At 35.6% G+C, this 16149-nt stretch overlaps 1 protein-coding gene across 10 annotated transcripts in view; it reads right to left on the bottom strand.

Annotated features, from left to right (window-relative positions):
- LOC119534589 (probable G-protein coupled receptor 141) overlaps positions 1–14746 on the bottom strand; it is a 60245-nt gene extending 45499 nt beyond the window's left edge. For 4 of the 10 annotated variants that reach the window (XM_037837099.1, XM_037837094.1, XM_037837102.1 and 1 more), the window contains exons 1-5: positions 14619–14706; positions 10696–10782; positions 9841–9999; positions 8335–8471; positions 8131–8240 (exon numbers count right to left, since the gene is read on the bottom strand). The gene's annotated coding sequence lies outside the window, so the exon portion shown is untranslated. Of the gene's footprint in view, positions 1–8130; positions 8241–8334; positions 8472–9840; positions 10000–10695; positions 10783–14618 lie in introns of all 10 variants that reach the window. The other 6 variants (XM_037837098.1, XM_037837096.1, XM_037837101.1 and 3 more) reach the window with 3 other exon arrangements.
- Between the last annotated feature and the right edge of the window lie 1403 nt (positions 14747–16149).

The following is a 16149-nucleotide window of genomic DNA, read 5'->3' as shown; positions in this document are numbered from 1 at the left end:
GCTCAGACAGAATCACACACCAAGTCAGGGAAGGAGTGGGGGAGAAATATTGGGTCAATGATTATTTTTGTGTAAGTAACCTGTGCAACATTCGGAACATACTTACACTTAAATAAGATTCATTTTTTTATCTGCAATTCTGATTTAACTGGGCAACCTGTATTTTTATTTACTAAATCTGGCAAACCTATTCATGTGGGATTTACCAGGTTGGGGTGGCAGGCAGAAGGTGGCTATGGGTGAATGCAAAGTTTAGCATTACACAGAGTTAATTCATTCACTTCTGAACTAACTTCTTTTTTCTTGTTCAAGGTAGGCAATGTTGTATTAGGGAAATCCAAGTTGTCTCAATTAGGGTGGCTAAGACATATTAATAGAATCATGGATAAAATGGAATCAAGGAGAAAAAAAATTAACTGCTCTAACAGTCCTAACCATTGGTTTATTGATCAAGGAAAAGAAGATCCCCAAGTACAAGGCATTTGCCCACTCCTGAGTGACATACACAGAATTCCAGGGCAGGATTTCTAATACCTGCCAGGAGGCATTTCCCAACATTGAAGAATCAATGCTATTAACATGATTCCAATAAATTCTTGCAACAAATAAACCCAACAATGCCTCTTTCTTTTGGCGTCTGTCTATATCATATTCAATACACAAAGATCCTACAGCTATGTTGTAAACCTAGCAGAGATAAGATTGCCAGAAAAAATACAGAGCTACCAGTTAAAGTTGAAATTCAGATAAATAATAAATATTTTCTTAGTATAAGTAGGTGCCAGATGTCACATGGGACATACTTATACTAAAAAAAAAATATTGTTTTTTGAAATTCGAATTTAACTGGGAGTCCTACATTTTTATTTTCTAAATGTTACAACTCTAGGTAGAGAGTGAAATAAAAGGGGACAGAGTTGAGCTGAGATATATCAGTGCCTCTCAAAGGTCTCTCCTTAGGTCATTAAGCTAGTGTCCCCTCCATTCCCCTCCCAGTGACCCACACAAAAGTATGGAAAAGAAATATATAGACTACCGTTTTCCTATTACTTATTGTTTATATTAATTATCACTATTATGCCACAAAATAACATACAAGAAAATGTTAGAAGGGAGAAAAGGAAAAAGACCCAGGGAAAAGTGCTTCCACTTCCACATTCCATCTGGAGAACTTGAAGACTTTTTTTACTTGCTAGATCACAAGTGAATCATGAGACTTACTGTGCCTAAGTTTACAAAATGCACTCTTAAATGTATATTTATTATAACAATGTCCCACTACAATGGCACAGTACCATGTATCATCACATCAGTATAAACTAGTGGGTAAAAATCCTGATTGGACTGAAGGAATTAAGCATCTAGGCTGGGATTAATCAAAGATTTCTTGGAGCAGGTGAGCATAAACTAAGCTTTGTAGGAAGGGAAGAAAATACATTGGACTTTTATAGGAGAGAATATCACCTAAAGGGATATCCTCATAGAAATATCAGGGGGCTGGATATACACATAAAATGCATAAAGTAAACTACCTTGGAAGCCGCTTTAATGAACTTGCATGAAAAAATTATAATAAATGTGTTATTTAAAGATAAAATCATGCAAACATACATGTCAGTTATCCACACAAACTTGTCTTTGTTCTGCATATTTGGAGAATGAAAGTTTCTGGTTATTTGAAGAGTTCCTTTTAACTGAGAACAGTGCCAAGCATATGGTTGGAGTGAGGCAGAGCAGGATGTCTCCTCCCAGGATGTGCTTCCCCTAATCTTTCCACTGTTGAGTCACAAAATAATCTGGAATGGTGGTGGTAGATTATGTTATGCCTTGCTGATGGACGGAGTTGGGTGCTGAAGTTGGATGTGCAGTGCCCCCCTAATGCTATGGTACTGAATTCCAGTTTCCACATTTGCTTCCTAACCCTGATTTTACAAAAACTTGAACTGTGACAACATACACTCTGCAGTAATGTTATTCTCATCACATAATCTTACTGTAATGATTCAGAAGCCAGTCCCAGGATCTACTTATGTCCCAAGGCTATGGATCTAAATAATCATTCTATAATTTATTAAATTGAGGAAAAGTGTGGGTGGAAAGAATGTGGCTCTTAACAGCAGCTCTACCACAATATCTGGAAGACTAAGGACAAATTATTCAACTTCTCTGAGCTTGCAATTGGCTAACAAGAGTTATGCTTCAAGTAACAACAAAGGAACCACAGTGCCTGACAAACTGAAGCACAGAATAACTGCTAGATATAACCTTTGCCCTTTAAGCTCCGGGTCTCACTCCACAGGATCAGAGAATCAAATGGTATGACGCACCATCCTTATTCTCTTTTTGTGCTAGGAAATCAGCAGTTTGTTCAAAATAAATAAATAAACCCCTGCAAAAATGAAACACCACAGCATCTTAAAGACCATATTTAATTATTCAAAGCATCTTCAAAAGTGTAAAATACATTTTTTAAAAATCCAAGTTGATCTGAGATTTCTGGCTGTTTATCATCTAGATCTAGGATTTGCAAACTACAGCCTGACGGCCAAATCCTGCCTGCTGCCTGTTTTTTAATTAAAGTTTTACTGGGACACAGCCACGTCCATTTGCTTACATATGATCTATGGCTGCATTTCTGCTACAATGGCAGTTGAGCAGTCATGACAGAGATGTGTTGCCCACAAAATCTGGCACTTTACAGACACAATTTAAAAAACACATTTTCAAAAATCAAGTTTGCCAACCTCTGATTCTACAAAAAAGGATTTCTTTCCATTGTAAGTAAAGTTGAAGGCAATCGATTTAGAGTGGCGGGCAGGAATTTGTTACGTGTTGCAGTGGTGCCAATAGCACAGATGAAGAGGGTGACAGCATATCAGACTTGCAACTTGTGTAGTCAAGGGGGTCCTCAAAACTGGTGATGTTCATAATTTGTTCAGGTAATTCTAATAGGGACTCACCTTGAGAACCACTGCTTTAATATAACAATGTCAGACTCCTCCTTGTTTATCCAAATTTCGTCCACACATCAAGACTCAGTGAGGAGTCTTAATCTTCTGACCTCTCCACCTTCACTGACCACCCTCCTTCCAAAACCACCACAGCTGTCACGGTCTTTATCCCTCAAAGCCTACCTGAAGCATGGAGGCTGTGGTGGGAAATGGGGTCTTGGAATTCACATTCACTCTCCTGAGCTGCAAGACTAGCCAGGTGGCCTTGAACCTTGATTTCTTCCTTTGGAATGTAAAAGGTAAAAGGGTCTCAAACCCAGCCAGGAACAGAGATTTTGGCGTAATGAAATTCATCCCATTCTACTGGGAAGCAATTAACAATCTTGATAAAATGCGTTAAACTTTTTTTTTAATAAATCTTATTGGCATTAATACCTATTCTGGAAAACAAGCTACCCATCCAGTCATTTGACTAATGATCTTTACTAGACACTCCTTTTCCTTTTATGCAATCTAACAAAAGTTATCTAACCACTCATTTTTTTCTACAAATGTCTCTGCCAAGAGCAAAGTCTTTGAAATGACCTGTTTCAGATCTCTTCCCATGAAGCAAATTTCACACGAAACTTTCAAATTTTCTTAATTAAATTTTCTGGGAAAAAATAATAGTAAAATGGGAATTATGGTACCTACCTCCTTTTTATAAATGATAAAGCATTTGACAAATATAGATTTTTCATAATGATACATGTTGTTTGCATTTTTTTACCTGGATAAATTGTGTCTTTCTGACTGAAGTTTAGTTTCCTGAGCACCAGAGGCCATAAACATCTTTGAATATGATGCTATGTCTATCTATCTGTAATAATATAAACAGTGAAGCAGGGGAAATAATCCCTATTTCACAATTACATTCTTCTTCTGAAAACTTAATTAAGAGAACCTAAAAAGGTTTATGTCAGATTTATTTCATGAGAAGGCCAATGCAACAATTTTGTTCTTGGTAGATACTTTTATAGGGTAGATTATGGAGAGAAAGAAGGCATCAGATGAAGGTGAAAATTTGTTGCTGTTTATGTTGTGTCAATTCTTGTATCTTGTGTTGGAATCTCAACTGAAAGGTGTCTCTAAACTCATCCTTGCATAGAATGAAGACTGCATAAGATGTCGTTACTGTTCTGCAAGGAGATCACAACCTATTAAAAAAGATAAGACCTCCATAAAGTTATCTTAGGTGCAGGGCAGGGTGTGATGCCATCGTACTGTTAGATAAAGAGATAGTGATTCCATCTGCAGATATCCCCGAAAGCCCCTAAGGAGGGGTCTTTCTCCTGGGTCTGCTGAGTAGGAACCCACAGAGGAACATTGGGTAGTGGTGCTCTAGTCACAAATCACAATATTTCAAAGAAGAGAATGTGCAATGGGTGTGAGAAAAGAGGTAACACAAAACGGATTTATTATGGCTAAGAGATTAAAATGGAGTTGGGCTGCCATTCAAAAATTTACTCTCATGCACGTCTCAGCCAGATATCACAAACTACCGAGGTATACAGAACCAAAAGCAACAATGTTTCTGGGGATATCTGGACACCATGAAACAAACTACAAGATAAATAAATTGGCAAACTGTCTAACTTGAAGGACATTTGGAAAGCCCCAAACATCCTCCAATCATAATTCTTTACAAACAATGTATGTAACCTTTTTCTTTAAAAACCCTTGCTTGAAAGCCCCAAGACGAGACACAGTCTGGGTTGCTACCCGAATCTCTCCTCCCCGAATTGCAATCCTAACAACCCAAATAAATGATTTTGTTCCCTTGCAGCTCAATCTTTAATTTCTCAGTCGACATGTGGTTAGGGGAAAGGAACCTGTCCTTAATAACTGATGCAGGGAAAACAAGTTGGAGAACAGTGAGAGAGAATGCAGGGAAGGCACACAGCAGCACGTTCTCTGACTAGAACCCAGTATTTCCAAATCAGAGGTACCTGTAACTCAGGATAGATGAGTAGTTTATTTTTTTTCATGTGACTCCAAGAATAGAAGCAAGAATTTGTCTTTTGGGCAGACTCTCCCTTTAGTCAAGAAAGGACATTTTTGGTGAGACTTTTTAGTAGTGTAAACGGAAGGTAAGTGCCCACTCTTAGTTTTGAATACACTTCAGACCTCTATGGACTACATTTCTATTCAACTGGGCCTCCCTATTGTGAGAAATAATGATGATATGAACTTGTTCTTGACATACAAAAGGGAGGAACATTAACTCAGAGAAGAGGGGGCAGGGAGAAGAGAGAACTGTTCAGGCATGAGGGGTGGGTCCCACCAGCATGGCCACAGGCCACGGCTAAAAGGAGAGACGGCTGTTGGGCAACGCCAGAAAGCGGAAGTACTGATGCCTCCAGAGCAATCTCTAATTTTGAGCTCTACGTTTCCCTTTACCACACTTTGTTTTTAAGTTGCCTTCAAGCCTTCAATGTAGTTGGGGAGAAGGGGTGTGGTCAGCAAATGATGGCTTACTGGTCTGCCACTTGTTTTTATAAATAAAGATTTTACCAGAATACAGACACACCCATTTGTTTATGTATTGTCTATGGCTGATTTCATGCCATAACTGTAGGGTGAAGGAGTGGGAGAGGGAAAGAGGTGAGGTGAACTCTTTTCAGAAAGGATATTTCTGACCTAACAACAGCTATATACAGAGATGTGCTGACCTTTCATTAAAATTTCTTAAATTTTTAAATATTAAAATTTAAACTTTCCTTGAGAAGTAAATGAGGAAAAGCCCTGGAAACCATGAACCAGACATTATAGACTGAATTTTTTTAGAAAAAGTGGAATCATTAGGAGTTAAAAAGGGAGATACATACCTCATGTAGCTGTGAGGGGATCCCAGCATACAATGCTTGGATTTCTGCATATCAACTGGGTAGCCAAGGGAGTTCAATCTCGAACTTTTTTATTAGAGAGCAAAGTGGTATCCTAAATTCTATTAGATCTGACTTTCGGATTCCCCAGAAAAACTACCATTTACACATTCTGTAATGTTCCACCTAGAACAACATCCTATCCTGCCTCAGGATAGGAAGGGCTTAGATGCTGAGGGTGTGGCTATTCATTAACAAAATTTCACTCTTCAGTTGTCCCATGCCAGAAAGTAGATTACTGGCAACTTTTAAAGAAATATTTCTCTCTCCACGTGAATTAAATTCAACAAACTGTACTTACTTTTGAAAAAGTGACTTAGTCCCCAGGAATTGCAATCTTTAGTTGACTAACTATTTTGAAATCCCTGTTGCATCCAAGTTGAAAAGAGAAGCAATCTTTGAATTTAGCAATCACTGTTTTTAGAGCATTTGGGTTTCAAGCCTACCAGCATCTATGGTACATAACCTCAATGATGGTGTCTTCATATTTTCATTCATTCATTCATTCATTCATATATCCATTCCAGAGATGTTGAGTACTTACTATGTGCCAAACATTGTTCTAGAATGCAAAGGCAGAAAGGCATATTCCCTGCCCTTAAGGAAATAATAGTTTTAATGGAGAGACAAAACCTGCTTAGATTCAGTTTGGTTACAATTGTCACAAATAATACCATTGCCATTCCAAAGCAAAGTGGGACAATAAGAACATTTGGCAAATAATTTGATATAACCCATAAACTAGAATTGAAGATACTTTCCAAAGTAACATCTCAGGAAGGTTTAACCAATGGTGGAATTTTTTCAAGGTTATTACTTTGAAGGAGATATTGATTTTCACATAGGCTTTTTAAGTTTTTTAAAAAAATATTTTGATGCATTATTTTAGTCATAATGTGCCATGTCTCTTACAGTGTTAGTAAAATGGCTTACACATAGTTGGCCCCCAATAAACATTTCATAGTTGCATTGAATTTTAGATTTGGAAACCACTTTTAGAAATCAGCTAGTCCAGTGGTTCTTGACCTGAACTAGTTTTGAACGCCTTTGAAAATCTCTTGAAATCTGTGGATATAGTGACATACATTGAAAATTTTGTATATAACATCAGGGGCTTGGTCACCTTAAGACCCCCAGGACTTTCCTTATAGTTCTTTGATCTAGTCTACAACTTCCAGTTTACAGTTGCTGAAAATCATTCCCTTGAAGTGGGGTTGGCAAACTATGACTTGCGACCAAATCTTGCTCATTTCGTAATTTCATACAGTTTGAAATCAAAGAATGTTCTTAATATTTTTAAATGGTTACATTTTAAATGGTAACTTAAAACCCTACATATTCATCTGCAATTTTGTCTCTTGCTTGCAAAGTCTAAAATATTTATCATCTGGTTCTTTATAGAAAAAGTTTGCCAACCCCTGGCCTAGAATGGATGGATAATATTTCCCCAATATATCAGCCAATTATTAGAAGATAGAAGACTAGAATTTGTACCACCTGATTCCTAAACCATTGGCCTTCCCATTACTTCTATTGATTGATTAAAATATTGATTAATTGATTTAAACCCAATTTAATAAACAAACAAGGGGTTGTAAATCTGTAGTACTTAATAAATAATTTGGATAAATAAGAATGCAGTTGTGTGGGAAATTGAAATCTACAGAATTGTGACCCATCCAAGATCACAAAACCTCAAACTGAGGTTTTGGATTACTGACTTGTGTTTTTGAAACATTGCGGTTACATTCGGTTCCACATATTGGAAACACACAATTTCTTGTAAATAGGAAATGATGGTTTAGAAAGAAATTTCACTTAAAGTTATTATTTGAACAGATTTTGTCCTTAACTTTTACTTATGTGACTTTTAAAGTTATCTTCAGATTGCATCTGTCATATAGAGCTTTAAAAATAGAATGTAAAGAAATATAATAACCATTATTTCATTCGTTATTTTGAATATATTTCTTTTAGAAATTTCATAGTACCTGATCGCTATTGAGTTTTTCTTCTATTGATTAGGGCTAACAGAAGGTTTCAAACTATACATGAAAATATTAGCAGTAATAGATTTTAAAGATTTTTATAATGGAAAACAAATTAAAACTTCATTTAAATGCATTTAAACAATATACAAATGCAATACTAGATCACCTCAGAACCTTTATGATAGCTTTAGCCAGAGTATCTTTTTTGACAAATTCTGAAACCATTTTTGTCCATACTACCCACCAATAAAAACTGAGTTTCACCTTCAGAATACTGTGTTCTTCACAGGAGAAGAAGAAATCTCTGTATAAAGATGAAGTTGTAGTCAGAGTGAATAAATCTGTTTTTCTAATAATAAGGCTGTCTGAAGATTCTGTATTAGAAATGTAATGACAAGTTTGGCATGCATTCTTTGTGTATAATTTTCATATATATGCCCACTCCACCCCCAAGCCTTTTGCACATACCTTGAGAAGCCAAATTTTTCAGGGGAAGGAGAAGAGATAGACAACTTGTCTGACTTCCAAAGGGGGTCCTCTTCCGGCAGCAGGACTGGTATGACACTGACGTGGACTGTGTGCATTCAAAAAGGCCCTGGACGGCTCTGCAAGGAAAAGGAAGCTTAATTTCCTCAGAGTGCCAACAGCAACCACAAAACCTCAAAAAACCATTTCAAATACAACAGCATTGAAAACTAAGCTCTTAAAGAAGAGAAGTACAAGTTGCAAAGTTACAGGAAGACCAACTGACAAGAAATATTTATAAAGGTTGTATGACTACTAAAAGAGTTTATATTTCTAATATTTCATTGAAACTGAATTTTGTAGAGAATAGGAAAACTAGATAGGGTGATATTATTAAAAACAGAAAGGGCAGATAAACTGTGCATTGAGTTCAGGGCAAAATGATATACACAATTTTTCCTTTAAGTAAGGAGAAAATTTACAGAGTTGTTCAGTACCACATTGGGGTCTATGGTTCCTGCTCCTATAATATAATTTGGTAATTAGCTCTGCCATTGAAAGGTAATATTGACTAAGGCACAATGCTGTTTATAATTAAATAATTATCAAATCAGCTAATTTAATAAGAATTAAGAGAATATTTAGAGCCAGAGTCTATTAGAATGGTGGGGAAGGGAGTGCATTTGTCCATCGCCTCTTGTTTTAACCTACTAATATTATCTCCAAAAGTAGTTATACACAGGCATAGAGATACAATGAGAGATTTGAAAGAAAAGTAAACTCCTCAACCTACTCTAACTTGTATATAATTTCAATATGACACTACAAATTAATATTTTATGAATGCTATGATTGCCTTGTATGTCACATAATTAGGTTGTATGTAAGTTTGTGTTTAAAGTGTTAATTTGCTAAACATTAACATTTTAAATATTCTCCAACTTTTTACTCTATTTTGACATTTCTGAATAAAAAAAAATATTGGGAGCTTCAAATTAGAACTAGTCTTGGATTCTCTAGCCTTTAAAAGACCCTAACTAGAATTATAATTTTGGTAATTTCCACTGATTTCTGGTCTCTTTTACAATGCTGCCAACACAAATATTTTAGGTGAAATTTTTGTAGTTCTTTTTTTTACACATCTCTCATTCCAAACATAATATCATAAATGCATCTGATTTTCTTTCTTTTTTTCCTTCTTTTTGAAGGGAAAGATTCTACATCTGAAATGTCTTCAATCTCTGAAGCTGTGCACTCTCTCTGTTATAAGAGTGAAAGAGTTATATGATTCAAAATAACTCATGCTAGAGGGATTTCAAATTTTAGCAATGAAGAGAAGATTGTTGTAGACAAACCCTCCTGCTGAGCACAGCTGAAAAAACTAGACAGAGTGCAAAATTCATTGGTTTTAAGGCCTTAGAAGGTTGTTCAGGCAGTGAAAACTTGAAGGAAAGTACAAAAATGTAAACCTGATTTTTAATTATTCTTTTTCCTCAAGGTACTACTTACTGATTTGCAACTGGAACTGAGAGTCAGAGAAATTGAGCAGGAAAAGGTGACTGAGAAGCTCATAAGTGAAGAGTGCCAGGTATAGAGGACAAAATTGGAGTCCAGGGATCTCTAAGGAGATGGAAACTTTGTAATTCCCTCAAGCTTTCAGCTGGAGTGCTACATGTTAAGAGAAGGCATGCATTAGAAATAAACCATCACAGAATGGGTTAGGCAATTAGATAATCATTGAAAAAATTAGGGGATTTGCCACCATCATAATAGTTCCCACCCCAATGAAAAGGAAATACTCTCTAGAGGACAATTACGCTATCCAGAGGGTCAAATTCACTTCCAGATTTTTATACCCAATGTTCAAAACTGAATAAATATTAACAGGTGTGCCAAGAGATGACTGAAAAAACAAAACTATGAGAATAAAAAAGAAAATAGAAACAAATACACAAGAAGATACAGATTTGTTATCAGACATGGATATCAAAATAACAATATATACTAGCTTCAAGAAAATATATGACAGTAAAGCGACTTTTAGAATGGGAATCCACTTATAGAAAAGAGGAAATTTTGGAACTGAAAAGTAAATTAACTAAAATTAAATACTCAGTTGAGGGGAATTAATAGAATATTAGACACAGCTGAAAAAAATGATAGAAGTGGAATATAGGTCATTGAAAAAGTATCAGATTGAACCACAAAGACAAAAAGATGAAGTCACATAAATCATATAAAAGACATATAGGATACAGAGAAAAGGTCAATATGACTATAACTGGTATCCACCAGAAAGGACAGAAAGAATTGGTCAGAAAACTATGCTTAAAAGGATAATAAATGAAAATTTTCCATAATTACAAAAAGACTTGAAGCCATGACTCATGAAGCACTTTGAACTCCAAATAGGAAATATAAAGAAAATCCATGCCCAGGTACACAAAATTGCTGAAAATTAAGAAATAAAAATAAAACCTTAAAATCAGTTAGGATGGGGAAATTTACCGTTAAATAAGTAACAATAAAGAGTAACAGCAGACTTTCTAACAATAACTATTGTAACCAAAGAAAATGGAACAACATCTTCAAAATGATGAAAGAAAATAACTGCCAACTTAGAATTCTTTATCTGGTGAAATATATACATGAATAACAACATTTTCTGACATATAGACATGAACTATTTATATATTCATACACATACAGAAGAAACAAAGCAGTCTTTTTTTGAAAATGGCATGATTTAATACATAAAAGATCCAAAGACTCCACACTAATAGAATAAATGCTAATTTAGCAAAGTCACTAATTATGTGTTAATTTGCAAAAATTAACTTGCAACAAATGAATAGGAAAACAAATTTTTAAAATAATATCAATCGTTCATTGCTGGTGGGAATGTAAAATAGTGCAGCTGCCGTGGAAGACAGTTTGTGTCAGACAGCAAAGTATAGAATTACCATATGACCCAGCAATCCCAGTAATAGTAGGTATATATCTAAAAGAATTGAAAGCAGGGACTTGAACAGATATTTGCATACCGATGTTTGTAGCATCATTATTCAAAGTTGCCAAATGATGGAAATAAGCCAAATGTCCCTTAACCGATAAATGGATAAATAAAATGTGGTGTGTACGAACAATGACATATTATTCTTTTGTAAAACGGAATGAATTTCTGATACATGCAATAACATGGGTGAATTTTGAAGACATCATGTTGAATGAGATAAGCCAGAAACAAAAGGACAAATATTATATGATCTCATTGATATGAAATAATTAGAATAAGTGAAATTGTAGCATCAGAATCTAGAAAACAGGTTACCAGGGGACAGGGCAGGTATAGGGAATAGGAAGTTAAGACATAAATATACAGTTTCTATTTTAATGATGGAAATGTTTTGGTAATGGATGGTGGTGATAGTAGCACAACATTGTAAACATAATTAACAGCACTGAAATACATATCTGAACGTGGTTAAAAGGAGAACTATGAGGTTGTATACATGGTACCAGAATAAAAATTGAAAAAAAGTCCATGGAACATAAACAAGGAACCCTAAATTAAACCATGGACTATAGTTAATAGTACAGTTATAAAAATGTGCTTTCATCAATTGTAACAAATGCACATCAATGCAAGGTATTAATAGTAGGGTGGTATATGGGAAATCCTGTATTTTATGCATGATTGTTCTGTAAACACACAACTTATCGAATAAAAATTAATACCATTCAAATTAGCATTTCACAAAAGAGAAAACGTTAAATTTCTGGGAATAAATCTAACAGAAGATGAGCAAGTCTTCTGTGTAGAATAATATAAAATATCATTGAGCGAAATTAAAGAAGACCTCAAAGAATAGAGTACTATTGCTTATTTATAGATAAAAATATTCATTGTTGTGAATATGTCAGTTCTACCCAAGCAGCCTGTATATGATGCATTTCTAATAAAAATCCCAGCAAGTGTTTTTGTGGTAATTAACAAGTAGATTCTACAATTTATATGAGTGTAAAGGGCCTAAAATGCCAAAGACAATGAAAGAAAGGGATATATTTGATTATTTAAATTATCAGGTATCAAGATTTATTTTAAAGGTACAATATTTAAGACCGTATGGTATTGGCACAATAATAGACAAACAGATTAATAGAACAGTATGGAATCCAGAACTCATTCATGCATATATGAACACTTAACCTATTAGAGCAACAGTGATAGTACAAAGGAGTAGGAAATTGTGGTCTTTTTCATTAATGGTGCCAGGTCAACTGAACATCTGAAAAGGGGGAAAAAAAAAAAGAATTTGTCTCCCTTTTTCACACCAGACTTAAAAATCAGCTCCAGAGATATTCTTATCATAAATGTGAAAGTTAAGATAACAAAGCTTCTAGAAGAAAACAAACAATAATATCTTCATCACCTTGATGTATAGAAGGATTTATTTTAAAGGACACCAAAACCACTAACCATAAAATAAGAGACTGGTAAGTTGAATTACATTAAAATAAAACTGTATGCTCTTCAAAAGAAATCATCAGAAGAATAAAAACGCAAACTACAGAGTAGGAGGTGGTACTGATAGTTTACATTACTGACAAAGGACTCATATCAAATATATATTAATAAGGCACAAACAGGTAATACAATAATAATTATATATACAAAATACACAACTCGACAATTTGCAAAAGGTTTCCCAATAAACATATGAAAAGTTTCTCAACCTTAATAGGTATTTGGGAAATGAAGATGCAATGAAATGCAATGGAATACCACTTAATATATACCAGATAGCCAAAATTAACAAGAATCACAAAGCCAAGTGTTGAGGAGGGTGTGGGGCAAATAGAATTTTTATATACTTCTAGAGGGAGTGGACAAGTGATACAACTAAAGCTTTACTTCTAAAGCTGAACACGCATGTATCCCATAAGCCAGAAGCTCCATTCCTAGACATATACCTGACAGAAAATCCAGTCTACTTGCACCAAAATGTTACAAGAATGTCCATAATAGTAGTATGCATAATAGTCCCAAACTGGAAAGAGACCAAATATTGATCTACAATAGAATGGTTAAAAACAAACAAACAAACAAAAAAAAAACAAAAAAATTTGTGAGATGTATAGAATTGTTCTGCAGCAATAAAAATGAGTGAAGTAATGCCTCAAACAAAAACAAAGGATGACTTCACAAACATAGTATTGAGCAAAATGAGTCAGACACAGAAAAAAATTATTCACTGTGTGATTGAATTTACATTTATATAAAGTTTAAATAAAGGCCAAACTTATAAGTCATGCTAATGGTTACTGCTGGGGACAAGTGGGATGAGTGGGTAGAGTGACTGGAAGGAGATACAAGGAGGCTTTTTCCTCTCTCTTAACCTGGGTGGTGGTCATGCAAACTTGTTCACTTTGTGATAATTCATCTGCTTGTATCCTTATAATTTGTCCATTTCTCTGTATATGCCTTATACTTAAATAATACAAGTTTGTATTTTTAAAAAGCGAGCCATACTGGAAATTCAGTGCTGAAAGTGATTTAACACCAATTATTTCCACAGTTACATTATTTTCAAATAATGTTTCATTCTTCTTATGAGAGAGTCAAAAATTCTCTTTTCTCCCTTGGGGCCTCAAAGATTGAACTTCCTCCTTTTCCAAGTTAGTTGCTTGCTACTGCTCATTTTCCTGCGTATGATGCTAGAATATCCTCTTCCTCACTTTGAAATTTGTTTGGTCAATGTTTCATCCCCACTGAAATAAATGCCAGAACAATTAGCTTCATGTCCATATTTAAAGTTCATTTGGAACACATTTGTTCACATGGTGTTTGTGAACTTCCAGCTCTCACCTATTAAATCCAATATGCAAAGTAAATTCTGGTTGAACTCTCCTGAAGATATTAAAAATCATCTTAATCACCTAAAAGGAATGATTTCCAATATTGGAGCCCCGCATAAGAATGAGCTTGGTAAAGATTCCATGCTGAATACTTAGAGAGCAGGAAAGGGAACACTGAAGCACAGAATTTCAGTGTTTAAAAACACTCATTGATACTGGAAAAACTTTTCCAAAAAAGCCTTGAATCTCTACTTGCTCATCTTCTGAGAACTCTGACATTTAAAGTTATTCATTATTTACAAGCTACATGTCTTCCTATACCATCTCCCCCTTCCTAAACCACCATTCCCCATTATTAGCGACAGAAAAAAAAAAAGCTTTGGCCCAAATTTTCTCCATGACTTCTACAAATACTGGATAATACTTACCTTGTCCAGTTTGAATCTTCCCTTTTCCATTCCTGGAGCTTTGGTCTTCTAAAACAGTATTAACATGACATGGTTTCGAGTTCCTTCATCCTCCTGGTCACTCTGCTTTCAGTATCTTTCACTTTTAAGTTCCTCCTTCTTAAAGGGTGACAGTCAGAACTGTGCCTAATGCTTTCAGTATGAAACGACGTCTCTCTCTTGTTATGTGGTGCTTCCTTTAAGTGATGTCTACAAGCCACATCTTCCACCATCTTGTGTTTGGGGACTGTTTTGGTTTGCTAAAGCTGCCAGAATGCAATATACCAGAAATGGATTGGCTTTTACAAAGGGGACTTATTAGATTACAGATTTACAGTCCTAAGGCCATAAAAGTGTCCAAACTAAGGCATCAACAAGAGGATACCCTCACTGAGGAAAGGCTGATGGCTTCTGGAACACCTCTGTCAGCTGGGAAGGCATGTGGCTAGTGTTTACTGGTCCTTCGCTCCTGGCTGCATTGCTTTCAGTTTCTGATTCCACTGGCTTTCTCTTTAATCATCTGTGGGTTCTCACTTAGCTTCTCCAGGGAAATCTCTGGGCTTCATCTATTAGCTTAGCATCTCCAAATGTCTTTCTGTCTGCATCTCCAAATGTCTCGGTCTGTGTCGGCCCTGAGCTCTCTCTCTCTCTCCCTGAGCTCTCTTAAGGACTCTAGTAAACTATGACCCACCTTGAATGAGCAGGGTCACATCTCCATGGAAACACCCTAATCAAAAGATTCCACCCACATTAGGTCTGTCCCTATAAGAGTGGTTTTTTATGGGGTACATAACAGATTCAAACCAACACAGGGACCCAAAAGAAGACCTGTGCATTGATCTTTACTAAACTTTATTTTGCTCCAGGAATCTGACCTCTGCTCCTTCATTCAAGATGTGAAAAACTGCCCAAAAGAGAAGAACTGAGGTTCAAGTTCTCCATTAGCAACCCAAAGGCTTCTTGTTTGGAAACAGACCAATAATGAGTGTCCTTTGGCTAGAACTATCCTCCAGATGTCATTCATCCTGGGCTTCCATCAGGTCAATATGACCAACAGTGACCCTGTCAAATGCCTGACTGAAAGCCACATAACCTGTGTCTAATGAATATGCTTAACCTTCTTTCTGGTAACCTGTCCAAAATATCCATGTCATGACTTAAATTATCAGCCCTATTAATAAGTATGTGGACTCTATACTCACAAAAGGACAGAGGATTTGGAAGTTCCTCTGAATTCAAGTTCCACGCCTACATCTAGTAAGCTGGATGGCCTTAGAAATGCCATATAGACTCTCCAAGCCTCATTTTGTTAACTAAGAGTTAAGGAGTAATTGCCTAGGTCACTACTGAAGGAAGATTGTTTTTAAATTTCTTCGTTTGACCATTTGCGTGATCTTTGTCTTAAGCAGCACTTTCCATGAATTTCAAAACCTGCATATAGAGTAATTTGGAACACAAGCCATCAAACATCCTCACTAGTTCAAAGACACAGGGTTTTTACCATTAAGTGGAT

Source organism: Choloepus didactylus, chromosome 5 (genome assembly GCF_015220235.1).
Source record: "Choloepus didactylus isolate mChoDid1 chromosome 5, mChoDid1.pri, whole genome shotgun sequence".
Taxonomy (NCBI): domain Eukaryota; kingdom Metazoa; phylum Chordata; class Mammalia; order Pilosa; family Megalonychidae; genus Choloepus; species Choloepus didactylus.
This window is presented reverse-complemented; position numbering and strand designations above follow the sequence as displayed.